The sequence below is a fragment of the Papaver somniferum genome, chromosome 11 (assembly GCF_003573695.1).
Source record: "Papaver somniferum cultivar HN1 chromosome 11, ASM357369v1, whole genome shotgun sequence".
Taxonomy (NCBI): Eukaryota; Viridiplantae; Streptophyta; class Magnoliopsida; order Ranunculales; family Papaveraceae; genus Papaver; species Papaver somniferum.
Genome location: NC_039368.1, coordinates 15,428,040 through 15,444,258, shown reverse-complemented (window position 1 = coordinate 15,444,258; position 16,219 = coordinate 15,428,040). Strand labels below are relative to the sequence as shown.

Sequence of the window (16,219 nt, the reverse complement as noted above, 5' to 3'; positions counted from 1 at the left end):
ATTTGGTTTTCTACTTGGGAACGAGCATTCCAGTGCTCGATCAACGGTTCTGGTTCATAGTTCAATCTGACATCTTTGTCCTTAAATTGGGATTTGGCTACGCTCAGTGTAAAACGAGAGTCTTCAGGTACAATTTTCTGGACAATACCAATTCTCTGAGGATCCAAAATGACGAACCCAGTTGAATGAAACAAAGGTCCCATATAGGTCGCCACATTATAAAATACTCTATCACCAACTTCATCGTCTCCATCCTCATAAAATTTAAAATATAGATCAAAATCCACATCATCAATTGTCAAAGAATCCAACTTTTTTCTCGTATCGACCATTCCATCTCTTTAGCCTTGTGTTGGGTCCCTCCAAAGGGGTATCTTCCTCCTGTAGGTTTCTCTAGAGGCCAATTTGTATCCCGAGAAGGCCTCAGGAATTTAAAATGGTCGTAAGCCCATGACTACGGGAAAAAAAATAGAATTATAAATAAGATATTATACACAGCACAAAAAGATACCTGGATAAGAGCAACACATCCCGTAATTTGTCTTTCGTTCCACCTAGAAGCTTTGCAAAGACTGTCCATCACACTAGCAAGGAGGGCGGTGCCCCACGAGTACCTGGGTACCTCATTTTTTTCCGGATCGAGACTGAGAGTCTTCAACCACTGCAAATAACAAGCATACCTTATTTCCTGAGAAATCGGGAAAAAAGACGGTACCAAAAGCGTGCAACAAGTAAGCTATAGCCGTATGTCTAGCTCTTTCTACGTCAATCACCACCTCTCCTTTAGCAGTCTTGCGGCCAAAATCTTCAAACTTCTCCCTTAGACGAACCAAATTAATCTTCCTTGCCATATTAACTGTTTCAATAACTTCACCCGGTAGACTAAATGGCCTTTTAGCTCTAGGTTGGGCTACATACCCTATCTCAAACTATTTTTTCGCTTCATCTTTGCCCTATCTAAGACAGTCTTTCGCCAAGATAAAAAGCTGATCAAAAGGCATAGAATTGTTGAAACCCTCAAACACAACCTTTTCTTCCAAAGCAAGACTAGTGATTTGTTTTGCATCATCCCGATTCATAGTCATCTCGCCGAACGGGAGAAGAAAAGTCATAGTTTCGGGCCAAAATCTTTCTCTAAAACCACAAACTGTCACAACATCATAGGTGTTAGAGCATTGCTCGGTCGAACTCGCATGCGTGGCTATCTCAAGTATGTTTGTCAATGTTAGTGATCAAAACTATAAGTCTTGATTTCTAGTCTACTATAGATGAGGTCCCGGACTAGGATAGAAAGTGTAGTTGAGCTCAAGAACTCCATGACAATCATCACAAGACGAAGGACTACTCAAGGAACTGGTGGATCTTCATCGACTAAAAGGTATGTGGAGACTTGAACTTATCTACGACTCAAAAGTCTATTTATCTCCTATCTTGAGACAAAATTCGTTTTGCTATATAGACTTAGATTATACATATTTGGTATTTCGAGCCGAGTTTATCTCGCCTATCTATTTCTCGAAATATGTATTGGTAAGATTTTGCTTTAGCCAAGTTCATCTTTACCTAGTGACGAAAGTCATGTTATGTTTCAATCACTTTGAAAATTGCTCTGACGAAAAATGGTTTGTGAATAACAACTATATAACGTCCTATGAGAATGTCTCAATGATTGAAATGAGAGTTTAGATTATATAACCATTGGAGGAAATAAGCATTGTTGTGGAAACACATATATGTATAAGTCCTTATTCCTTGAACCGAAGTTTGTGAACTTTGTTGATCAAGTGAACCGGAGTAGTGTGTGAGCTAAGTCCACGAACTCAATCTGCAAACCCAGTCCGCGAACTGGCGAAGTTCTCAAACCCGAGAATTTCTGCTGGAGTTTGTGAACTCCATACGGGAACTTAAGTCCGCGAACTTGAGTAGGTTATATCTAAAAACGATGTTTGTGAACTTATTCATATTAACTAAGGAATGCCATTGCAAACCATGGCTATATAGTTTATGAACCGATTCAAATAAATCAAATCATTTTTGCTTCAATTGTGTCTTGTGTAGTACATAAGATTTCCTTGCAATTGAACAACTCTCTAACTAGTTCATTTGAGTCATTTGAACTAGTTATGGTAAAGAAGAATATGGTTGATATGAAAGTGATCATATGGCTAACCATTTGGTTAACTATTGTTGAACCAACTAATGTACAAGTTTGGGTACAGTTACACAAGCTTAGAAACGTGCATTTCATTTGTGTATAACAAGCTATGTTTTCGATCTAACGGTTGATATATATTAGCTTGAATCTAATCAGTTTTTCATCTAACAGTGAATATTGAATGCTTTGTTACCAAGCTAACATTGATTGCAAACCCTGATTTGAAAGACTATATAAGGGAGAACTCTAGCAACTGGGAAACCTAATCCCCACACATTCTGTGTGATACTAGTTGTGCTAAGCTAGAGTCGATTCTCCTTTAACCTTTGGTTTCTTCTTCTAAACCAGGTTAACGACTTAAAGACTTCATTAGGATTGTGAATCCAGACCGATACTACTTTATCGTAGTTGTGTTATTTGATTTTGTTGTTTTTATCGTACGAGTACAATTGTAATAATTGGCTTGAGATTTCTATCTCCGATAGGCAAGATAAAAAGTAATCACAAACATCTTAGTCTCATCGTTTGTGATTCCACAATATCTTTTTTCGCTGCGTCGATTAAGACTATTGTGAGGTGATTGATATTACTAGGCTGTTCTTCGGTAATATAAGTCCGGATTATCAATTCGTTCATGTTCACCTTGATTTATCAAAAGACGGAACAAAACTCGTAGGTATATTCGTGGGAGACGGATTTATCTATTATCATAGACTTTTCTGTGTGATACAGATTTATTTATTAAAGTCTTCGACTTTGGGTCGTAGCTACTCTTAGTTGTGGATGAGATCAGCTAAGGGAATCAAGTACGTAGTATCCTGCTGGGATCAGAGACGTATGAGCATAACTGTACCTTGGATCAGTGTGAGATTGGTTGGGGTTCAACTACATTCCAGACCGAAGTTAGTTTGGAGTAGGCTAGTGTCTGTAGCGTCTTAATACAGTTTGTGTTCAATCTGGACTAGGTCCCTGGGTTTTTCTGCATTTGCGGTTTCCTCGTTAACAAAATTCTGGTGTCTATGTTATTTCTTTTTTCTGCATTATATTTTGTTATATAAATGAAATATCACAGGTTGTGCGTTATTCAATCAATTAGAATATACGACCTTTTGGTTGTTGATTTAAATTGATTGACACTTGGATATTGGTCTTTGGTACCATCCAAGTTATCTCTCTAGTATTTGATAAAGACTCGCAGATTTATATTTTGCTTGAGTATATATCAAATCGAGAGATTGAGATATAAACTCTTTGATATACTTTTTATCTATATTAAGTCTGACTGTCTAGTTGATTCTCTAGAAAGTATATTGGAGTTTGTCCATACAGATTGCTAAGCGAAATATTGGGTGTGGTTATTATACCCCCGTTTTTTCAATAGGTCTTCTGCAAAGCCTCGATTCCATACCATAACCCAGCTTTTACCAAAGCTACCACATCTGGATGCTCTTCTCCAACGACCAAAACCTTCCTTGTCGGTGCTTTAGTTTGGGGACAACTTTATCAGGAGACTACTAAGAATATAAAGTTGTTAAATTAAATATCCATAATAAAATGAAAATAACATATATTAAGTTTGATTTATTACCTTTGCAACACAGACCCTAACAGCCCGTGATTACTGGTAACCAAACAAGACAGATCTATCTTTTGGCTCACCCCAAGGTCACCCATTCTTCTTGGGAGGTAAAAACTCCATAGTATTAATGATTTGTCTTGCACTTTCTTTTGGTGGATAATTATTATTTCCCTCCTTCTTGTCCTCCTCAACTACGGATTTACCTTTATCAATAGCAGCACCACTAGGAGTGCCAACTTCAGTTCCTCCAGTAGCAAAAAGTACACCTTCATTTCCTCCAGCAACTCCAACTTCAGTTCCTCCAGTAACAGCAACTCCAACTTCACTTCCTCCAGTAACAGCAACTCCAACTTCACTTCCTCCACCAACTCCAACTTCACTTCCTCAAGTAATAACATCTCCAACCTCACTTCCTCCACCAACTCCAACTTCACTTCCTCCACCTGTGGAAACTACAACTTGACTACCTAAAGCAGTTCCAGCTCCAACTCCATCTCCTCCACTTTCACTTTCTCCAGCAGTCACAACTCCACTTGCATTCCTTGCGTTTGCACCCAATGGTTTTGTGTGACGAGGTTGCGGAGTCGGGTCACTACGAGGTGTTACTTCTTGTGATCTTTTATTCTTATTTTCTTTTGCTCTGTTCAAAGAAAAACAAGGACAAAAACCAAAAGTAGGTAAGTAATAATGGCTGTGAAATTTTGACATAACCAAGCTGTTACACTGGAAACGGCTAGGAAAAATGGATAGTCCCAGGCGCAAACACAATTACGGATGGAAAATTTAATAATCGGCCGAAACGTAAAACAAATAACATTTAGGAAACATAATTTGCGGCTTGGTTACTCCTATTACGGATAGGAAAACATATACGTGAAAATACAGCTGGTTTAATATTCAGCACATTAACACATACGGCTAGGAAAAACCAAGTCGTTATATCAAATCGGCTAGGAAACTAAATATTACGGTTAGGAAACAAAATTACGGATAGAAAGACCTAGACGTAAACACTACCACTGAAAAAAATTCGAATACAGGAGAATATACGGCTAGGAATAACCTAGCCGTATACAACTTGTTGCGGATAGGATTTCTCAATCTCGTACGCATCGACTATTTTATGGCTGTGAGTTTTTATAAATCCCAACCGTAAAAATTACAAACGGCTGGGAGTTCTTACATAACCCAACCGTAAGACATACTCGGCGGGGAAAAGTATATATCCCAACCGTAAGGCCTCATTACGGCTGAGAATACAAGAACTCCCAGCCGTAAGCATTTCCAGACCTAAAATTTTCGAAACCAACTGAATAATCAACAAAACGCTTAAATAAAGAGTGGGTTTTTCAATTCATACCTTATTGTTGTCATATCAGGAGTCTCGACGGCTGGTGCATCTACTTCATTCACTTCTTCTTGATCTTCAGTCTCATCTTCATTTGATGAAGTTGGTTTGTCTGCTTCAGAAGGAGGTGGATTCGACGAAGATTGACCTAGGTTTTCCATAGGTTTCATGGTTTTATACAATGAATTTAGTCGACGACGATTTTTTTTTGAATAGACGATTAACCATCTCAAACGAAGAAGAAGAAGAAGAAGAAGAAGAAGTGAGGAAAAGAGGAGAAGAAGAGAAGGAATGATGATTTCTGTTTTTTTTTTCTTTTTATGATTTTTGGTTTTCTTTTAATTAGTTAATGATTTTAGGGTTTCTTTTTTTTTTGATTAGATTAGTTAGTTAATGGGAGTATAGAAGGGAAATGAATTAAAATGATCGAGGATACTTTTGAACTTTAACGTAAATTTGATCAACCCTTATAACATTTAGGTTCTAATTAGTAATTTAAGCCCCCAAAGTCCTAGCCCCCAAAGTCCCAGCCCCTACAGCCCCAATAATAAGATACTAAAAAAGGGAAACTCATTCCATCATGATTTATAAAGGCTGATACCAATATTGCTGGGAGCTGATGCCATTTAGCCGATCCAACAGTCAGGATCCTTTAAGATCTTGAAATGGTATCAGCCCTTAGTAATTTGGTATCAGCCTTTATAAATCGTACATTCCATGGACAGACCATGTTAACACGATATGATAGTAAGAAGACAACTTTTTGATATATAAAATTGTGCAATAATGAATGTGGAACGTGAAATGAATACAAAGCTCAAAGTTGAGTCTTCAGTAGTACAAGAAGGACTTCGAAAAATAACGAGGGCTTAAAATTTAGTACTACAAGAACCATATGCGTACTACAAAGCAGGCAAGTCAGTACTGCGATAGTGCAATTGAATTCCAAACCTTACACTCGGTATGAAGGTTATATACTTTGTTCATGTAGTACTATATTAGTAGTAGGAAACATCGTAAAGTACAATACATCGGATTGTACTTGTTTTAGTGAAATTGGCCTTTGCCAATATAAAGAGAGATCCAACAAGAGATGAAGTATAGGAAATAAAACCAAATCAAAGAGGAAATCCAAAAAGGAAAAGATTATAAAATAACTTCATTGAGTGCAGCGTTGATGAAAATTTTAGCTCTTGGGGTTCTTTCCCAGTGACTTGGGGTGATTTCACCAGCGCTTCATTCAATTATGTCATTTGGATAATTCTTGGATCAACATGTACAGCTGAAGAACCATCATATTCCATGCAGACCCACCTAACAGGTTTTTTCTTTACAATTTACTTACACAGACTATTTCCTTGAAATTTGAATGCAAATGCACAGACAACAAGCAAAATGTTAACAAGTGTGCTAAATTTTTTTTCTTAATTGATTTCCTTTGCTGCTTCCTTCCTTGTTTATTTTTTGCCATAAGCAGTTGCGCGGGTCCAAAAACCGGCTTGGGAGAGGGAAATAAATAAAACCAGGAAATAATGTGGATGTTAATTCTGTGCAACGACAACTTCACGATCCTCTAATGATGTTATTTTCATTTCGCTAATGCCTCACAAGGCCATGAATCCTTTTATTGTAAAGAAGGGAGACTCTGCATGACAGGTCTGTCCAGAGCAATAATCTTTTAGGTGTGTCTAGAACATTGTAATCTGAATCAAGCTTTCCTGCCAATCCTACATAAAAGAAGGGAAATTATTGGAATATATGGCGTGTGCAAGTGAGAAGCCCAAGTCAGAAAGCCCAAGTCAATGATTGACAGGATCTAAAGACCAAGTCAGTAACAAGATTTGTATAAGCTTAACCTAGCTAGTCAACATAATTAGTTTTTCAATCCTCTAGGATTTATGATTATCCTAAATAGGAATCATAAAGTACAAGTGTACAATTATCTCAGTGTGTATATTAATCATTTTCATCGCCCACGTGGAATGAGTTAAGAGCTTCTCCATCGGTGGTTATGTGTGTTTTCTATGTGGCAAAACAAATAAAATATCCTCATTCCAATTTTTTCTTAAGTTTAGAAAGGAAAAATAGTTCATCTCCAATGGTGTTGTTTGTGATTTTTTATGGATTTAATGTAAATTTTATTTTTTGTAATTTTTTATATTTTATTAGAGCTAAAAATGGTTATTTCATATATTTAAATTAATTTATGAATTAAAAATGGTTATCTAATATATTTTATTAGACATTTATAGCTCAAAACAAAGGAAACATCAAATCTATTCTTTGCCAAAGTAGATTTCATAAAATATTACTCGTAGGTCATAAGCATGGCGCATAAAAATTACCTAGAACTAAGCATGCTCCATCAAACAAAGTCACGAGTAGGTAGTAGAAATCATAATTCATTAAAAATCAATGCAAATAGTAAATAAACAATTAATTAAGTTACCCAAATGGTGAAATACAGCTTCCTCCGTGTCCCACTGTTGGGGTTTAGCTCATCATATTGGAAACAAGCTCAAAGTATGATTTCATTGCTCAAAAGGGTGCTTACAAGGATGATAAATAATAACACAGAGATTTGTAACGGTGAAAGGGCGTTACAGAACCTCTTATTACAAATACAATGTTGTTACAAGGAAAACGATAAGTCACATCTGTTGCAGAACAACAGTCGCAGAAAGATGAATAGATGACAATTAAAACAACGACAGACTAAAAGTGTAGTCTGTGCGTCTTCTTCCTCTCTTCTCTGCTGATGAAGAACAAGCTCACTGCACTTGGTTTCTCGCTCTATTTTTATCCCCTAACTCTCCATCCCCTTATCTGACTCCAAACTCAGCTATAAATACATCACATGACCATCAATCTCTCGAGTAAATACCAGAAAATATCGTATTAAAGTTTAGGAGATTTTATTCTCCTTTCCTCTATTATACACGTCTGAGTTGTCCGAAACTTTTCAAACTCTCTTTGGATTGGATAGAAACAAATTTTCAGAGAATATATCCTCTTAAATCCCACGTAATATGCTCTTATAACTCAAGCGTAATCCGAGAATATTTTTTACCCTGTTTAACGCAACAACCATTCATGGGCAAATTTTATTCCTTGTTTTCCTTCCAAAAACACGTCCTGCGACCTATTGATTAAGCGACAACATAATCGCAGCATAATATCCATGAAAATCTCACAGAAATCTTTCCCAAAATCTCGTGCAGTGGTGATGAAATATTTCCCGCCGAAAATGATTTTCAAATGAAGAAGAAGGGGGTGCCCCTATCCAGAGTAGGGGCGCCTTTAACATCAGAGGTGCCCTGGGGTGACCCTTATCCAAAATGAGGGTGCCTTTAGTACTTTTCCGGGAGGTGCCCCGAGCAACTTTTCGAGCCGAATTTTCCAAAAATGTTTATTTCCCAAAAATATCTACAAACAAATAAAATACCATAATAAGTACGAAATCGAGTACCAACAATACAGAACATTGAGGACAAATTAGACACAAAAATGTGTCTATCAATACCACCAAACTTATTATTTGTTAGTCCTCGAGCAAAGCTAATCTAGAAAAATAAAATCCTAACTCGCTAGGTGTCCCTAGCGACCGATTTAATCTCGGGAGGGTTTACCAGAGGTGTACCCACAAAACCTTTACTCGAGACCCTCGCTATCTATGCAAAACCTTGGAAGGCACTAAAGAATCTCCTTGGTTGGCATACTCTCACTGACTATAGAAGGAAGTACCCTGATGCGAAATTCCAATTGTTGTACACTAGTTTGCATTCAGCATACTAAAATTCATATATAAGTGACAGAGCTCTACTCAGATAGTTTCTGGACATCATAACCGGAGTCAACCAATCACATGGAAAGATTAAGAAGATGGATAAAGAGAAAAGTAGATGATTTAAAGTGAACGGTGTTTCCCATATCTGTCTGAAGGCCTCTGCCAAGATGAACCTATCCTAATGGACTGAGATACCGGTCTGACTAATATCAACACAACTGGCATATACAAGGGGACCAGTGGTCGATAAACCTAACTCTAGGTCAACACAACTGCATATACAAGGGCACCAGTGGTCAATTTTATTGAATTTATTCCGGTTGGTCTGATGGTCTGGTCTCAATTATTTTATTTTTGGTATCTCAATCACCCTAATTCACCCCAGTAAAGGTAACAACTTGAATCGTGTGCCCCACCAAGTCACTTAGAAAAATAAAAACAGAAGGATTAGGATTCAATAAGATATGGCGAAACTACCATGTTTTTTTTTTTTAAAAAAAAATTCTAACACCTGAGCTCTGTGCTTTTATGAATAGACTCTTTAGATGTTTCCATCTAATCAGATTGGTTCCTCAACTCCTACAACCAAGATGTTCCCATCCACTTAGATTGGTTAGTGCCAAACTTAATAAGCATAAATTTCTAGGCTTTGGAGTTTATTTATTGCAACTAAAAAGTTTCTCCCATACCCCCAAACTTAAATCTTACATTGTCCTCAATGTTCTAAAGATAAAATTAAAAGCATGAACAAGGAGAAACTGTTACCACTCGAAGCAAAAGAGTTAAGGAAAGATATTACCGTGTTGCACGAGATTGGGTTACCTCCCAAGAAGTGCTAAGTTTAAAGTCTTCAGCCAGACATCGGAAGGAATTAATCACCTTATAGAATCATAAAGTAATAGCCGGAATAACTGCGGATCACCAAAACCAAATAGATCTATCACAAGTAAAAGGAATCTGCAACATGCCAAGAAAATTAACAAATAAAGCACAACCTTGTCTAGTTTCCTGTTTAAGACAACTACATCTAGATGTGGTTCAGGTTCAGTTTCTATAACAGGATCTAGATAAAATATTTCCATGGGTTGCATTTTCTCATAAGTTAGATCTGAATGTTCAGGTTCTAGAGTCTGGAAAAACTCAAATACAAACTTAGAAGCACATAATAATAACCTGAATAACTGGGGATCCTCTAAGTCAATCAGATTTGATTCACACATCTGACCATAATGAGAGTGGTGGTGTTCCTTAAACAAATGTGTCGACCCTAATCTCCTAAAGTAATTAGGTTTAGTCTCAAAACTCAATAACTGACACATTTTAAATTCAAACGTTCCCACAATTGGAATAAAAGTTTTTGGTGGGAAAAAAAAATCAATCTGGGTATCATAGCCTGGGTAAACCACATCAACTAGAGGATGGGTTTCTAACAACTGAACTTCTTCCTTGACATTATTAGGTTCGGGAAAACGTGTATGAAGATAATCTTGTAAAATGGTTGAGGCACATATGTCAAGTCCCAAGTGAGGGACCTTTCTAAGAGTTAAAGCACATGGAGAATGATGATCACCCCCAAACTTAGAGTTTTCAGTGTCTCTAGAAAGACTAGTCACAACTTCCCTAATTTCTAGGTCATCAGATTCCTGGAAATGGTCAATTGATTCTTTTAAGTCAGGTTCATCCTCACTCATCTCTACGAGTTTATTTTCTTCTAAGAATAGAGTTTCTAAATTTCTAGACTCGAAAACAATATTCTCAGGATAAACTAGTTCCTCTAAACTATCATTGGCTTTGTAATCAAAAGGAAGTACAACTTCGTCTAAAACGGTATTATCTCTAGTCAAATCCCCGTCCTTTTGAATAGGTGGATAATAATTAAAATTATCGGGATTTGAACCAGAAATATCATTATCATTATCAAGCTCAACAGGAGTAACAAATTCCTGATCACCATGCCTAAATACTTCAGATTCTTCATCAACATTGTCCACATCATATTCATCATTATCATAACATGGAAATGGTTGAACCTCATCTACACAAGGAGTGTCACCAATTCTAACCTCGATATCTTGATTATGCAAATAACTATCCTCATTTTCAAGAGTATTATTGGATACACTATATTGGAAATTCAAGTCATTTTGAGCAATACTTTCGTTCGTCTCTAACTCAAGTCTACGTGTCGACTCAACTATCCTCTCAAGGGTCTCTTCTAAAGAAAGCTCCCTAAGTGCTGGATCTAAGTTTTCACTTAACCTATTGAGGATATCTTCCAAAGAAGATTAAGTCGTTGCTGCAGTTCTTTCGTCCATAACTACGTTGTTCACCTAATCTAACTTGTTTGTCGATTCAGCTAACTTACGTGATGACTCAGCTAAATTCTTGAGACTCTTATAGAGAAGGAATAGGAACTGAAGGATCATAAAAAATGACTACTTTTTAATAGTTTGATTGTATCCTCTAAAGACGAAGAACTAGTATTATAATCTTCTTTCCCGTATGACCGATGCGTGTGTGGATAGTAATTGGGCTCACCATGGTATGACCCAAAACCTTGAAAAGGTTGGCGTGCCCAACCACTATTCACACTATGATCATAAAAAGAGTAATGTACATGTTTTTCAGTTGGATAATCATTGTATTGGCTATACCAGTTCGACATCCTAACTACAAGGGAATTCTAAACAAGCACAAACAAGGCTGACTCGACCACAACAAGCCTATTTTATCTAGCAAACAAAAATCATGATGGCTCCACTTAGATTGTTTCTATACTAGATTCTATTCTTTCGAAAAAGAATTCGTTACAATCTGAGCAAACCTCTCTGGAATCAATCTGAGTTAAAGTAAGTTGAATAGAGACGAGGGAAGCTCAGTGGAGCTTTGATACCCAAGGCCACATCGGCGTTACAAGGCGGCGTCTTCAACTCACAGAAACCATCATGAACTTCAGAGTATGCTCAAAAGAGTAACCAATACTTTCAAACGACTTTCCTAATATGCTCGTTACCCTATCGGTCTCGTTCTAGTCCAAATTTTAAGGCTTAGGTTCGCGTAAGTTACGTGTTCCTAAGGCGGGCAAGAAGGAAACGGTTATGAAATCCGAGTTCTTATATTGATTTGGCTAGGCCTTTCCTTTACTAGAAAATTAAATCCGATTTCAGGTCCTCAACATATATGCATACAAAATCATCCAGTAAACCCGCTAACAGGGGATTCGCGGGTGTTTAGAATTCTTACATCCCGTTCCAGACGAGGGGTGAACCGTTGAAGTCGACTCGGGCCACCGACTCCAATGTCAGTGTACGAACCCGAGGGGCGAAGCGATATCGTAATTGCCGTCCTTCCCTGTGCAGTTTATATTTAAACTAACCCTTCCTTAGGGTTTTAAAAATAAAGTCCAATGTTCAATGTCCAAATAAAAAGAAAAAAAATGTCCAAAAATAAAATATTACAAAAATAAAAACCTTAATTACAGTTTCTAAAAAAAATAAAAATAAAATTATTTACAAAATCTTCTTCTTCACTCCTTTTGGATTTCTCTTTTCTTTCCTTTTTGGGCTTTTCCTTTCTTTTAAGCACTTTTTCTTTTCCATTAGCTTAGCTCCAAATCTGAAAGCAAACAAAAATACCAAAACACGTAAAAATGAACAAATAATATAAAACCTAAAAACAAATCTATAAACAAATCCGCGTCGACGGCCCCAAAAATTGATCGAATTTTATATAGTGGTAAATAGAGTTTTCGTTCACTCGGACTTGATGAGAATGATTTTAAGAATTAATAAACTAAAATAAAAGAAAAATATATACAAAATATTTTCACAACATGAAGAGAGGATGAGACTCAGGATTCCACTGTTTTTCATGTTCATGGGGTTAATAAATTAATTGTAGACATTTATAGCTCAAAACAAAGGAAACATCAACTCTATTCTTTGCCAAAGTAGATTTCATAAAATATTACCCGTAGGTCATAAGCATGGCGCATAAAAATTACCTAGAACTAGGCATGCTCCATCAAACAAAGTCACGAGTAGGTAACATAAATCATAATTCATTAAAAATCAATGCAAATAGTAAATAAACAATTAATTAAGTTGCTCAAATGGTGAAATCCATCTTCCTCCGTTGTCCCATTGTCGGGGTTTAGCTCATCATATTGGAAACACGCTCAAAGTATGATTTCATTGCTCAAAAGGGTGCTTACAAGGATGATAAATAATAACACAAAGATTTGTAACGGTGAAAGGGCGTTATAGAACCTCTTATTACAAATACAATGCTGCTACAAGGAAAACGATAAGTCACATCTGTTGCAGAACAACAGTCGCAGAAAGATGAATAGATGACAATTAGAACAACGACAGACTAAAAGTGTAGTATGTGCGTCTTCTTCCTCTCTTCTATGCTGATGAAGAACAAGCTCACTGCACTTGGTTTCTCGCTCTATTTTTATCCCCTAACTCTCCATCCCCTTATCTGATTCCAAACTCAGCTATAAATACACCACAGGACCATCAATCTCTCGATTAAATACCAGAAAATATCGTATTAAAGTTTAGGAGATTTTATTCTCCTTTCCTCTATTATACACGTCTGAGTTGTCCGAAACTTTTCAAACTCTCTTTGGATTGGATAGAAACAAATTTTCAGAGAATATATCCTCTTAAATCCCACGTAATATGCTCTTATAACTCAAGCGTAATCCGAGAATATTTGTTACCATGTTTAACGCAACAACCATTCATGGGGAAGATTTTATTCCTTGTTTTCCTTCCAAAAACACATCCTGCGACCTATTGATTAAGTGACAACATAATCGCAGCATAATATCCATGAAAATCTCCCAGAAATCTTTCCCAAAAATCTCGTGCAGTGGTGATGAAATATTTCCCGCCGAAAATGATTTTCAAATGAAGAAGAAGGGGGTGCCCCTATTCAGAGTAGGGTCACCTTTAATAGCAAGGGTGCCCTGGGGTGGTCCTTATCCAAAATGAGTGTGCCTTTAGTATTTTTCCGGGGGTGCCCCGAGCAACTTTTCGAGTCGAATTTTCCAAAAATGTTTATTTCCCAAAAATACCTACAAACACATAAAATACCATAATAAGTACGAAATCGAGTACCAACAATACAGAACATTGTAGACAAATTAGACACAAAAATGTGTCTATCATTGATGAAATTCCACAAGCTCTCCTTAGCAGTTCTTCGTCTTCATTTGATGAACGCCGTGAAGTCTAATGCTCAACTACACAATCTATCCTAGTCTGAGACATCACTATAAGTAGACTAGAAATCAAGACTTATAGTTTTGATCACTAACATTGAAAAACAAGTTGGAGATAGCAACGCTTGCGAGTTCGACCGAGCAATGCTCTAACAATCTCTCCCTTTGTCAATTTTAGTGACAAAGCTATCAATATATATGGATTACAAAATAAATAAACTTTGTAGCTTCTCATCGAAATGCTTGATCTCCTTGGCTCTTCAACATTACTCGAAATCTTCTTCACTTCCAAGTACTCAATGATTCTAAATGTGTTCAACTCAGCATCATAGTTATTGAAGATCCGTAGCTATAAACAATGAGAAAACAATTTCTCTCAATAATTGTTATACAATGTCATAGTATTATTACACAACATCAAAGTCCAATTGTATCACAACTTTGACAACAATACTATGGGATATGTATCACTCCCCCTTAGTCAATACTTCATCTCACAATGAAAACCACTCCCCTTTACATAATGCTCCGTAAACCATATGTATTTGTAGTGTGAACTATACATTAATTCTCCCCCTTTTTGTCAATATAAATTGGCAAAAGTACAAAAACTAGTGGGATCCTCATGAAATTTTCATTGAGATACTTCATGACCAAAAGAGAACAACATATCAATTTGTTTCGATGATTTCACATAGTCGAAACTTAGTGTATTCATCAAGGAGTTTATAAAGATACAAAATAACTCCTACAATATTCCACAGCCGCACTCCCCACAAAGATTTGGCAATTAAGCACAAGTTCAATTAAGAACTCTCCCCCATAAAATGTCATTCCCGAAAGAACAACAAGAGCGTCCTTACTTTTACAAGAAAGAAGGATTTCTTTGGACATTTACAAATCACATGAAACATGAATTTGTATCCAAAAATCTCAATTGAATAAACCACAAGGAAAATAATCAATTCAATTGGCCATGCTCACATAAAAGAACTTACGGAGCCGCACAATACATACACAAAGATGTGGATCAGGGAAAGACCACTACTGCGGAATAATCAAAGGTTCATTCTATTTTCATCACTATTTGCACAATGACATATAATAGACTTAATTTTTGTAAACAAAAGTTCATCCTATCTTCCATCAATATTTGCATAATGACGTAATAGGCTTAACTTTGGTAGTCAAAATTTCATACCGACATATAATAGAGTTAACTTTTGAACAAATATGGGACAGTCAAGGTTCACGGATGTAAACAACATATCTCATAACAATTTGCAATATAAAAAACCATATATATTAATATTGCAAAAATCATCTCCCAAATAACTTAGAATTTTAAATAAATCTAAAACATTGCAAGATGAAAACGTTGGCAATAGCTATGTGTACTCACAATAATGGATATTCCATACCCTAGTTATCCTTCTTAAAAACACAAGAATAAATTCTCATAAGAAGTTTCTGATGTGATTTGTAGATAGTGGTAAAAGTGGTTCGATTCTCAGACTTGTGAAGGATATTAATTAGACTTAAATTCTAATGTTAAAATAGAAAACTCACTAAAAATTATAGCAAACTCAATCAAAGTTGATATCAATATTAAAAGAATACTAAGGCTAAGATTCCACTATTTTCCAAATTCAAAGTGATTTAACCCAATATTTATATTCATGCAATTTTTTTTCGTTCAATTTGATTCTAAACTATTGCAACAAGTAGATTCTCAAAATAACAAGTGTAAATCCGAAGCATAGAACATCAAAAACCTAGGTCCAAGCATGCTCTATCAAAACAAATAACAATTGCTTAACAAGAATCATTCAAACAATTTTCACTCAAGGCAAAACAATCATAAAAATAATTGCGATAAATAAATAAATAAGAATATGCCACTTTTTGTTGGAAAAATAGCTTCCTCTATCGCCTCGGCAATGGGGTTTAGCTCCTCATATTAATCACTTGCTCAAAATACATGTTTGTTGCTCAAAAGTTGATTAAAGAGTGAAAGGTGTAAAGCAGCTGATTTGCAACAGCGTAAAAGTTTTACAGATCTCTGGTACAAAGAGGAATAATGATTAACTGTTGTATATAAACGTCACTGCTCTTCT

At 36.2% G+C, this 16,219-nt stretch overlaps 1 long non-coding RNA gene across 1 annotated transcript; it reads left to right on the top strand.

The window, feature by feature from the left end:
- The first annotated feature begins 6,147 nt into the window (after window positions 1–6,147).
- LOC113320208 lies at window positions 6,148–7,144 on the top strand. The gene is made up of 2 exons (XR_003345957.1): window positions 6,148–6,403; window positions 6,560–7,144. It is a non-coding gene; the product is annotated as an uncharacterized LOC113320208 (long non-coding RNA).
- The last annotated feature ends 9,075 nt before the right edge of the window (window positions 7,145–16,219 follow it).